The sequence below is a fragment of the Pimephales promelas genome, chromosome 12, assembly GCF_988280905.1.
Source record: "Pimephales promelas chromosome 12, fPimPro1.hap1.1, whole genome shotgun sequence".
Taxonomy (NCBI): Eukaryota; Metazoa; Chordata; class Actinopteri; order Cypriniformes; family Leuciscidae; genus Pimephales; species Pimephales promelas.
In genome coordinates, this window is record NC_142780.1 from 26,845,245 (window position 1) to 26,858,536 (window position 13,292).

The window sequence follows — 13,292 nt, forward strand, 5'->3', positions numbered from 1 at the left end:
AAAAGTTGTGGTACTCGAGTCTGGATAAGACCTGACTTGAACTCAAACCCAAGTCCTAGACAATATTTTTAGGAGTTTTTGGACTCGGCCTGGACTCTTGACTCAAATAAGCTGATCTTGACTATTCACAAAAATATGGTTTTGAATTTGGACTTTAGATGGTCCGAGTCAGGTCTTGTCCGGATTCGATAACTACAACACTTTCTACAAGCACCACACCCATTTTTTCCCCCCAGAAAATCCACTTGTTATTGTTATCCGTCAGGCACACATTTGCATCATGTAATAGAGAACATGAATGATGTTCGTCCAATTCAATTACTTTCGACCTCTCTCTCCACTTTTAGAGAAGATCCAGTGGTTTTTACCAAAGCATTCCATCTCCTATGACATCCCTGCCTGGATCTCCACACAGCTGGCAGATCTCCACCTGTCCCATGGGCTGATTTACACTCCAGTGCAGCGGCTCTTCAAAGCCAGAAGGGAGCATGGGGGAGCAAAACTGGAGACAGACCAGTGGGAGGCCAAGGCTGGTTGGACCTGTCCTACATAAACCCAGTGCTCCCTTTTAACACAGAGGAGTAAATTACTTGGCTTAGCGAACGAGGGGATGAGCACTTATCAATGGCAAATTTGTCAAAAGCAGACCATTAGATCTAAAGATACACAAACGTGTTTGTGAGAAAGTTGTTGTAATGGGTGGTGGAGAGAGGAGGATATTACAGGCAAGATCAAGCTTGTCTGTTGAGACCATAACTGAGGTGAAATGAGGTGATAAAGCTCACCAGGTGTGTTAGCTGATGAATGTGCATGAAAACAAAGTCATGCTTTAGTTAACCCCTCTTGAGATGTGGAGCATAGACCATCCTACCTACCTACCTACCCATCTATCTATCTATCTATCTATCTATCTATCTATCTATCTATCTTTTACGTTTTATATGGATTCTATACAGAGTAAAAAAAGCTTTAACCAATTGAACCAAATATAATTGACTAATGCTGTGAGCTGTAGGGATGTACGCCAATGATGTTTGCCACTGTAGAGTCTCCTTTTACAGTAGGTCTTTAATTGAGACCAATTTTCCTATAGAGAAGTCACTAGTTTTCCAGCCAACAGCTAATCTGATAATTGACTGAGATAATTGCAGCTGCAAAGAATAAGCTATTTCAAATGCTGCAACAGGAGCAAGATAGTGAATTGCCTAATTCTATTGCATAAAAAATACCATGTGCTGAGACGAATGCCAAGTATTCCTGGAGAAGGTTCAATAGGGCTCTGTTGAATCTGCAGACCAGTATAGTCAAGCTGTTTTTTCATCTTACCTATTCATTCGTTAAAAATACAATAATTATATAATTACTTAGAGGAAACTTTTGGATGAGATGTTTGTATGTTTAATTTTCTGTATTAAAATATATAGAACCTTCCAAGTAATGAAAAAAAGTTAAAACAAATATATTTAAACATTTTGTTTTAACTTAAAAAAAAAAACAACAACTACATGAAAGCACCATAAATGCAAAGAATTTTCAATTACTTTCATTTTCAGGCAGCTAAACAAAATTGTGACTGACCAGCCAGTGATCTTCTTTTTTTTTTTGCATTTGGAAAAGAGCAACATGTTGGAATGTCAACATGCCACTTAAGTCTTTGAAAATAAGAATTGGGATAGGAAAGCAATGTTTTGATGCACAAATATGTGCTAGAGAATTCCAGGAACCAAGGACATTTCCCTGCAGGTAAAGCCTCCACTCTCTTATATGACAAACAAATACATACAATTTTTGTGAGAAACTGCCACACCCATATATAGCAGAAGTCATTTCCCTCAACAAATATAAGATGAAAGAGTAGATGGTGATACACTCCACGCAGACATTTTCTGTTTTCTGATGTTTTTGATAACTGCAAAGAGCACGGAGGGTTTTGGCACGCCCGTTGGCTCAGTCCTGTTGGGGAACGCAAGGAGAATGAGGTCTGTTTGGTATTAGATGGGAGGGTTAAGACAGGAAATGGCTCGGGGGAAACTGACGTGGTCCCTCCGTGGTCGGCACCCGTCCCGGAACCCCAAGCCTGGACCAGGACAAGGCCTCAGTGTTCTTCCCCATGCTAAAAGAGGGGGAAGAAGGGTGTACAAGGTTTAAACCAGAGTGAGTGGGACTAAAAGGCTGGGAGGAGTGATGGCTGGGGGGATTACATAAACAGTTCAACACCACAGCAGCCAAGCATCGTTGAGAGATGAAAAATCTTGAGCACTTTCACAACCCTTCTTGAGTTCCTTCCTTTCTGATTGTGGAGATATTATGAAAGTATGAGGGTCTTTAGACTAAATAATGCTCTTACTACTTGATGCTAGAAAACTTGAGTTTAACATAAGGAGTAGTGCATTATGGGAATTATGTTTTAAAAAAGTGCTAGAATTAAGAAATAGATTTTGAATATTGTTTTGAAGAAATGCTGACTTGAAAATTGAAAACCGCCATGAAGCAGGGTGTTGCTAAGCGATGCTGGGATGTTTTAATACATTTTTTGGTTAGATTTCTTTTATTTTAATTAATTATTACAAAATAAACCTCACAAAGTCCTGGTTCACTTTATGTCATTAGCAAAATAAAACAAGCTGAATAGACTAAAAAAATGTATATATATATATATATATATATATATATATTACTGCTTCAGAATTTGTAGATTTAAGATCTAAGTAAGATTTTTATTTAGCAAGGATACATTAAATTAATCAAAAGAAAGGCAAATAAAATCTACTTCAAATAAAATGTTTTTCTTTATATATTTTATCAAACAATCCTAAAATATAAGTAGCACAAGTGTTTTCAATATTAATTATAATAAGAAATGTTTTTTCAGCACCATATCAGCATATTAGAATGATTTCTGAGGGATTATTTGACACTGAAAACTTGAATAATGATGCTGAAAATTCAGCTTTGCATCACTGAAATAAATTCCACTTTGCAATGTATAAAAATAGAAAACTGTTATTTTAAATTTTAATAATATTTCACAATATACACAATAACTGTGGCTGTGGTGAGAGACTTTCAAAAACATTAAATAAAATCTTACCAGCCTCAAAGTATTGAACAAAATGTAAGTCTCACATTTTGATTTTTCATTTCAAGTCCGTAATATGAACAGTGTGGAACAAGTTATACACAAAAATATAATACTTAAATTTAACAGTTTGTTCAAATCCCTAACCATAAGTATGAGCAATATTAGTGATATGAGTTAGAACAATGTTGTGTGTTCAAGCTGTTGGATATTTTCAAATGTTGATTTACAAAGGCAGACACCAACTTACAAACGATTGCCACAAAATTCAAACCACATCATTTGCAATCTAGATAAGGCGAAGTTCCCTTAAGAGCGCTTAAATGCCAACTGCCCCAAGATGTTTTCATAAGGTGATAAAATACATGACCTGACAGATCCATTCCTCAAAACACACAGACATAATAAAAACGCAATGGAAATGGTTGTGCAGGGAGGCTGTGTGTACTTGGCCAGTTCTCCAGTCAGCCTTGAGGCTCCAGCTGTAGCTTATAGCCCCTGTGGAATGCTGAAGCTGCCATTATCAGCACTTATGGGGCGCTGGTGTCACAAACTCACAAGGCTAAACCAGTAATTATGCCAACAGTGAAGGAAAGGGTGTATTGACAGACTGCAGTCTTTAGAAATGAATCATCAAAATCCACAGTTTTACATCTGATGCCTCACACTAAGAGCACATTTACATGACAGCGTTTACTAAAAACAGAAACGTTTTTCCTTAGCGTATTTTGTGTAATAGGCGACAACGTTGTTAAAGCAATCCCCGTTCACGCTGATCCACAAAAACGATTTAAAACGCTGTAAAATGCCTGCCAGACCAGTAGTTGGCGATGTCACTTTGTAAAAAAAAAAAAGTACTATGGACTGAACACGTATAATGCGCGACGTCTCAGTTTTTTTTTTCTTTTTTTTTTACAAATTTGCACAGAGACAATAACTGTATTGTTTTCAAAAACTTGCACTTTTAAAACCCATTTTCAAAACTTTGTGTTTTCAGGCCGCAAAAGCGCTGTTATGTACTGTAAATGAACGACCAAAACATATAAAAAGTTTTCCATTTTTAGTTGAAAACCTAAGCGTCAAATACCGTACTTGTTTTATATGAATTAATTAAAGTTCAATATAAGCCCAAGGGGTAATTTTTGGTTCAGCATAACATTTGTAACCATGTCAACACACAAAACAAAACACAAACAGAAAACAACATTCTGATATCTTAAGTTTGAAAGGCCTACAGCAGTGAGAATGAATGAATGCCTATGCCAATTGCTTTTAAGTCTAGGCATATCACGTAGTATAGTAAAAATAGCTCTAGCTTTCTGTAAGACAAACATTTTAAAAGCTGTTTGATAACCCGGCCTGCTTGATGCCAATATTCTTATTGGTTCGCAATGCCATTCAATGAGTTTCTATGTTTAACATTTACATTACCATACCAACAGCTTATAGAACATGGTCATAGGAGTCCTACTGATATTAAAGGTAGCTTGCAAAAAAGTAGCTTTGCTAACACATTTTTCTCTGTAAAATATAACAGGGGACGTGAAATATTTTAACTGATTCGTTGCTGTGTAACTTCTGTTGGTAATAAATGTTGACAATAGTATTTACTTTGCTTGTCTCAAGAGACAGAGGGCTAATGATTACGTTAGCCTCCGGCAAGCAGCCATGTGACTCCATCCTCATCTAGACCAACATTCTCCTGAGAACATCTTGTGAGAAGCCAGCGGGTATAGTGACATGAGGACTGCTAACAAAGCTGTCTTTCTGTCTAACAACTTCTCGTGATATTTTTGACGCATCCTTGTTTTATTTCCTTTAACCACAGGAGAGTCGCGAATGTGATGGCGTATTGTTGTGTGTTTAATGTAGAAATTTGTTATTCTAAAAATGTCCATACATTTCTTTCATACTTTAGACTATATACAGTGAAATTTATACATTTATAAATACATTTTTAGGATCGAACTATTTACATATCCTATATTGGATATTAACATCCAATAGTGTAAATCATGGCAAAAGCTTCAGGTTGATAGTCCTTGACATTATTTTTACCACCGGAGCCTCACTTTCGATTTCAAAATGGCACCTGCGTGAGATCATCATCAGCGTATAGCCTTTTATATGCCATTGTCACTAGTTTCAGTGCACTAGTTCACAGCTCTTGCAAATTGGCACAATTTTACACTATTGCTTATTTAGCACTATTACCATTTAGCCTGGGTTTTCCCATGCTGCTTTGTCGCAGCGCAATTTTATTCACGCTGCTAGGCAGCCTGGACACCATGAACCAAATTTTCGCCTGAGATAGGGAACCAATTACAGAACGGGGAGGGAGCAGCAAGACGATGACGACGTACATGCGACACACCGAAACAGTTTGTTTATATCTATGGATCCATCTTGGAAGCGGACGCGAAGTAACATTTTGATACAGCCCTTGTGTATACATAAATCTCCTAAATCTCTGACCCATCGTCTTCTTCCTCGTCTAAATTTCCGTTGCTCTACATACGTCAACTGGTATCATTGAACCGATTGGCTATGAGCTACGTATAGGCGCATTTGATAGACATTCGTAGCACCCAATAATACAGCTCTGGGCATTCGTAAACCACGCCTCAAATACGAGAAAATGAACATGTGGTTTCCAGACCACGTCTCATTCTCAATGATACCTGATCTGGCGTTAGCCAGGCTAATAAACATTAGCAGAAAGTAGCCAGATCTAATTTAAAGATCTATTTTTCATCAAATTATGATCAAGCATGTATATACAGATATGGGGTGAGAATAAAATTGTATTAAACAGATATTGTGGCTTTATCTGATTTGCGTGATTCCTCTGGAGATACAGCTCGTGCAAATGAATGGCACTATCAGTGGACTCAATTCAATCCTTAATAAAATCCTTTGGCATGCTCAAGCATATGTTCCTCTTGAAAGTCCCACAGCCTTCGCATTATTACCTTGTTAAACTTTGCATTAAAATGTTATGTCTTAAGGCAAAATGAGTAGTTTCAGCCATGCAAACAACAAAGTGGGTAAAATTCAATAAAGAGACTCAATCTGAAACATGTGGAAAAACTCATCAACATAACCATGCCTATCTTCACCAGAAGGCCATATTTGCATCAAGAAAGATGAAATACCACTGAATACTAAATACTAGCAGGCTTTAGGGCAGATTTCATTGTTGTGAATGTGTAGGACCAGAGACAATGCCTCATTCCCTGAGAGTTGACCTGTCTATGATACTGCGCTATTAGAAAGAGGCATAGGACCCAACATGAACCTTCCCAAAAATGCCACAGCTGGGAGTCACTAAGTCTCTACTCAGAGGGAAACACTGTCTGTGGGTGCCTTGTGGCGTTCTGGGCTGTAATTTGGTTAAAGAGTAAACAAGTTAGTCTGCCAATAAGAAACTAGTGCAAGTCAGTTTGAAATCTCTGGTTATTTATGGTTCATGCAAAGTGAAACCCAAATGCTATCTAAAGGAAGTGTTTTTCAGCTGTGTTAACATAGTCGCCCCACAGGAACAATTCCTGCACCGAGTTTTAGGCTAATGTTCCTGTTTATCAGCTTTTACCTTTACAGGGCAGCCACACTGCAGAAACCCATTACAATTTGTTGTATTGTTCCAGTTTTATAGCAGCTTAATGGTTGCATTATTCTCAGATTAATGGTGTATAAAACAACATGAAGACATAAACGAGACCGAACAAAGAACTGAATAAAATGAAGGCTTAAATACACAGACAGAATAATAAACAGAACAGGTGCGTAAATTAGGAACTATGGAAACTAATAAGCACCGGGAACTCGGGAAAAACCAGAACAGGGAAAACAGAACCAAAACAGACATAGAACTTCACGTGATTATTAGGCTTGTTTTTTAGTTTAGCTGGACAAGGCAGATGTAAGTACTGATATTCAAAGGTACTGATAAAGACTAAGGAAAACTGTCAAAAAGATGTCTGTAATATCAAACTATCATTTTTATGTATATTAAAAATTTCAAAAGGTGAAGATAACGTAACAGGGTTGAACAGAACAAAATAAAATTCAGAATTTTCCACCAAAGCCATAGTGATATTTAAATTTCTGGTCCCTTTTGAACATTCTGTTGACTTAAAGTAACTTTGCAACTATGTGTCAACTTACTCTCATTAGATTATTACTGTCTGTTTAATATCTGCTAACACTTTATTGTGATTCTCCTCCAACAGACATTCTACTGACTATAAGTAACTTTACAACGACATGTCAACTTATATTCTATTATATTCTAAGGTTATTATTCTAACCTTAACCCTACCAGATTACTAATACTATACTAACACTCTAATGAGAGTTAGAAGACATGTAGGTAGGTACAATATTACTTATAGGCAACAGAATGTGTTAAGGGGGCCATCAAAATAAAGTGAAACCTTATTTTCAATAAAAGTACATTTAAAAACATTTTTTATTTGATTTATTGTTAAAATGAGCGATGACTTGAAATAATTGGCTCAAACATTTAAAAATAAATAAACAATTAATGTAAAAGGTATTGCACATTAGAAGGAAAAAGTATAAAAAAAACGTTTTACTTACAACTGTATCATTAGTTATTTATGAGGACACAAAGGTAAACTTTTTAAGATAAATACATAATAAATTGTAATTTTGAGATGAACTATACCTTTAACAGGTGTTCGTTGTGAAAAAAACCAACAAACAAATCTTGACTGTTTATGCCCCCATGGGACCTATGGTTAGATGTCAAATTCTCATCACAAGGTTGCTCCGCTGCTCTGTTGCTTTGCTTCCTGGTTTCCACTCTCCTCCCTAAGGATGCCTGTCCTCACAGACATCCTCACTACAAACACACAATCCTTTCCTTTGTGCTATATGTACAAGGAGGTAGACTTACTGTCTGACTCCTGTCACCCAAAGAGTGTTGTTACAGATGTAGAATGTAATTATACCTGGCAGGTTCTATTCTCTTTTATTAATTCTCATTTCTCATGAAGTGAGAAGACATATTCTTGGAGAACGAAAAGCATGTTGAGTTTCTAAATGAGAGACGTGGATCAAATTACATCAACATCAAACCCACATCAAATTAAAGACTATTCAGTTTGAGTTAAGCTCAACTGACAGCATTTCTATTTCTCCCATAATGTTGATTATACCTCAAAAATAAATAAATAAATAAATATATATATATATATATATATATATATATATATATTGGTTGACACGTTGGTCCACTTTGGAAAACGTGTAGAAAAATGAATGGGAGGACTTTTAATAAAAAATGATAAACCTACAGAAATTTGGCCCCTTTTACTTATTTTAAGTGCCTCACAGTAATCTTCTTTTCTTTTTTCTTTCTTTTTTAAGAAAAGGAGTTGACATTATTTGGTAATCAACATTCTTTTCTAAGAAGCACCGAAAAAAGCCTGTGCATTCAGGAAGTCACTTATTTTGTGGCAAGTGACATATATTCATCGCTCGAATAAGCAAATGCAGGAAATTACAGCTTCAAAAAGAAAGAACAGAAGGTGTTTTTAGCTAAATCCTGTGCATGTGGCATGTTTAGTCTCGAGCAGCACTATAAAAGAGAAGCAGCGCTGCAGATTTATGGGTCATCGAGGGCAGGCAGGGGGCAGTCAACGATGTTCTTTTGGGATATTACAGGGGGCAAGTCGAGAGGAGCCCGGCTGGCAGCTTTACTGCAGGTTGACGAGGTTAGCGTTGCTTGCGCTGCCTGAGGGCCAAACAAGCCCAACCTCAGACATAAAACAGACTGAAGGGATATTCCAAAATCTGCTCAAGTGCATATAGCCAGAACCCAGTCAATATAATTTATGTTGACAATAGGGTCCACAAATCTGAGACCTCAGATTCCAAAAGACTAATTTGAAAATAAGGATTTATATATATAAACAAAGGATATATATATATATATATATATACACTCACCGGCCACTTTATTAGGTACCCCATGCTAGTAACGGGTTGGACCCCCTTTTGCCTTCAGAACTGCCTCAATTCTTCGTGGCATAGATTCAACAAGGTGCTGGAAGCATTCCTCAGGGAGTTTGGTCCATATTGACATGATGGCATCACACAGTTGCAGCAGATTTGTCGGCTGCACATCCATGATGCGAATCTCCCGTTCCACCACATCCCAAAGATGCTCTATTGGATTGAGATCTGGTGACTGTGGAGGCCATTTGAGTACTGCGAACTCATTGTCATGTTCAAGAAACCAGTCTGAGATGATTCCAGCTTTATGACATGGCGCATTATCCTGCTGAAAGTAGCCATCAGAAGTTGGGTACATTGTGGTCATAAAGGGATGGACATGGTCAGCAACAATACTCAGGTAGGCTGTGGCGTTGCAACGATGCTCAATTGGTACCAAGGGGCCCAAAGAGTGCCAAGAAAATATTCCCCACACCATGACACCACCACCACCAGCCTGAACCGTTGATACAAGGCAGGATGGATCCATGCTTTCATGTTGTAGACGCCAAATTCTGACCCTACCATCCGAATGTCGCAGCAGAAATCGAGACTCATCAGACCAGGCAACGTTTTTACAATCTTCTATTGTCCAATTTCGATGAGCTTGTGCAAATTGTAGCCTCAGTTTCCTGTTCTTAGCTGAAAGGAGTGGCACCCGGTGTGGTCTTCTGCTGCTGTAGCCCATCTGCCTCAAAGTTCGACGTACTGTGCGTTCAGAGATGCTCTTCTGCCCACCTTGGTTGTAACGGGTGGTTATTTGAGTCACTGTTGCCCTTCTATCAGCTCGAACCAGTCTGGCCATTCTCCTCTGACCTCTGGCATCAACAAGGCATTTCCGCCCACAGAACTGCCGCTCACTGGATGTTTTTTCTTTTTCGGACCATTCTCTGTAAACCCTAGAGATGGTTGTGCGTGAAAATCCCAGTAGATTAGCAGTTTCTGAAATACTCAGACCAGCCCTTCTGGCACCAACAATCATGCCACGTTCAAAGTCACTCAAATCACCTTTCTTCCCCATACTGATGCTCTGTTTGAACTGCAGGAGATTGTCTTGACCATGTCTACATGCCTAAATGCACTGAGTTGCCGCCATGTGATTGGCTGCTTAGAAATTAAGTGTTAACGAGCAGTTGGACAGGTGTACCTAATAAAGTGGCCGGTGAGTGTATATATATAATCTTATTTTCACTTAAATTAATAGGCTGATAAATTAAATAAACTGCAATGAAAAATGCAGTATTTTATTTTGATCTATCTTGGATCCCACTTTTACATGCACTAAAGCAGAATTATATAGGGTGAAAAATGTATACTCTTTATTTCGAGATGAACTAGAAACTATGGTTCGCACAGAAACATGCACATTTGCAGATGCACATTTGAATAACTCACTGTTATAACAGGAATATGTGTCATGATGTGGTCAGACCCAATGCCATGTCCTCTACTTCCTTTACAACTGACTCAACATTCATTAAAACAAACACTCTGAGCTGGACCACAGCACTCTGGGATTGTTGTAACCACACAGTGAACTTACAGCCATTAGCCTGCAGTTCATTTCTGTATCTTGTGGTTAAGATCTCATGGGACTATCTAATTCAAACAGAAGGGATCTTCTCTCATAAAGGCCTGTTTCATTTTACTTACAAAACCCCCCCTCAAAAAATAAATAAATTGCACAATAAGAGTTGCTTTTTTTCTAGAAGTTTCACAAAATTATCATTACTTTCATCAAAATGTAATAATTGGCTTTACCTCTAAAACAACTTATTTTATCCTTATTTTCATCCCTTCCTCTCAGTGTTCGTTATTTAAAGGTCAATTTTTAAAATCAAGTAATTTCCCGATGGATAAAATCAAATCCCACCCTAGTTTTGTTTCACCCTTTTCACTCTAAAATGTCACTTTATTGAAATAAAGCGGCATCCAAACACTGACAGGCTGCTTTTACAATGATTAACCTTTTTGTGCTTCTACGCTATATTTCTAAATGAGTTTCCTGAGCGATACTATGCAAATCATGGTGGTTAAACGCATATGTAGTCTGTGATTACCTGAACACACCCATACTTTCGTGTTTCTTTTGAAAGGGTGCCATTTACCCGCACATATGTCTATGAAGTAAACATCAGTCAAACACAATATCTCATTTGACACAGCTTTCTCACAGGTGAGGACACCTTAAACATCACTCTATATAAAAAGGCTAATCATTATTCCCCCTCCATCTGAAAAAAAATAACTACTCGGCAAGTCCAAACATGCACAGCTGACTTATCCAGAGCTTCTGTTTTAGACTGAAATGTTCATTATAAACATGTCCCCCTTCAGAAAATAACACATTCGAGGAAAAGAATGTTTTCAAAAACATATTAAATCTTACCGACCCCAAAGTTTTGAACAGTGTGAAATTTCTTAGATTGAAGGGTGCTTTATGCTTATATTCAGCCTAATATTCTTACAAGACATGTTGTACATGGATATAATGGGGCTGTGTATTGTTTCAAGTAAAGAAACACTCTTTGACAGTGGAATGCAGAAATATGGTCAGTGGAATTCTACAGCCGTGTTAACTTATCTTCTTGGCTTGTAATCTGCGTTTACTGTGTCAGGCTGTTTACATTGCTATCTTGCAGGGGGGAAAAAAATACCTTCAACTACCATTTATCAACCATGAGCCCTTCTTAGGATTTTCAGTCACCATATGCTGTTGCTTTCTATGGTCATGAACAAGAGATGCTATAATGGGGCATTTCAAACTGATACTGAAAGAACAGTCACAGATAACCCAATCCTGTCCCTGTACAATCAACAAGGATTTCAGACCTGAAATTCTGTGACAGACATGTCTTCGTTCACAGCTCATTCCAGTCACACAGCTGTGGTTCAGAGGTTAGATGGATCACACAGGTCAGTGATGGATACCAGCAGTCTTTCTCCTAACACACTGTGGATTGAAGCAGATGTTTCAGCTCACATACTGCACACAGCAGCCTCATAATCACCCTGATGATGTTTCCATGAAACTTGCTCTATTACACATTTAAAACCCATCAGAAGGCCCAAATGGAATCTGTGGATTTTTAATCGCATTTTCCGACTGATTTTGTGGACAAAAGCTGTGGAATTCTGCAGAATGGATTTAAAAAGAGTAAACATATCTTGAAAAGAGTACCACAGATTTATCTGGTAGCTGAAAGTGTATTGTTTTAAAGGGATAGTTTACCCAAAAATGAAAATTCTGTCATAAATTTCTCTCCCTCACATCGTTCCAAACCAGAAAGACCTTGGTTCGTCTTCGGAACAAAAATGAAGATATTTTTGATGAAATCCGAGAGCTTTCTGTCCCTCAGTTGACAGCTACGCAACTACCACTTTGACGCTTCACAAAGTTCATTAAATGGTAACTAAACCCCTGGTCAGAGCCTGACTCCACCCACTGGCAATATCTCCAGCAGAGATAGAGGGGACGAAATAGATGCTAAAACACTCTATCCTGATCGTTTTCAATACTCGCGATTCCAACTCCTGACTCCTTAGAGTGGTTTTGATGAAACAAGCTGGTTTTTCTACTGCCAAAGGCATAGCTCGCGTGGTGAGCTGAAACTGCGTACGTCACGAAGTGCGGAACATCCAATAGGAAAAATCAACTGCAGTAGCCACCGTTCAACCTGAAGAGGGCAGCACTAAGACGTTTTTACACCATATATTGTAGAAATAAAACACTTTATACACAAATGTCAAAAAAGTTACTCGAATCAATGACTGGTATTAATAAATATCCATTCTTACAGATCATTAACTAAAAAAAGTTGGTTTAGTTACTCTTTAAGAGATCATAAAGCTAATAGGTTTAGTCCAAATTTTCTGAAGAGACACGATCGCTTTATATGATTAACAGATTCAATTTGGGCTTTTATTTACATTTAAACATTGATCAGCGAACATAAACAGCTGAACCGAACCTGTTTGACGGCCAAGAACAAACCTCATTGGTTCTTGCGGAAGTTCAAACGTAACACACGAGAATGAACCTCAATGGTTCTAGAGGTATTTTTAAAAGGTGGAGATAATGTAACAGGGTTGAACAGAACAAAACAAAATTCTGAATTTTCCACCAAAGCCATGATATCATGGTGTTTAAATTTGATATTTAAATACAAATTTTTATTTATTGTGTATTCAA

At 37.7% G+C, this 13,292-nt stretch overlaps 1 protein-coding gene and 1 non-coding gene across 3 annotated transcripts in view; one reads left to right on the plus strand and one right to left on the minus strand.

Annotated features, from left to right (window-relative positions):
- The window catches only part of eva1ba (eva-1 homolog Ba (C. elegans)), a 33,442-nt gene that overhangs the window by 10,913 nt on the left and 9,237 nt on the right, over nt 1-13,292 (minus strand). The window lies entirely within an intron of this gene.
- Nucleotides 2,888-2,970, plus strand: LOC148977030 (small nucleolar RNA SNORD36). Its single transcript, XR_016145908.1, has one exon. It is a non-coding gene; the product is annotated as a small nucleolar RNA SNORD36 (small nucleolar RNA).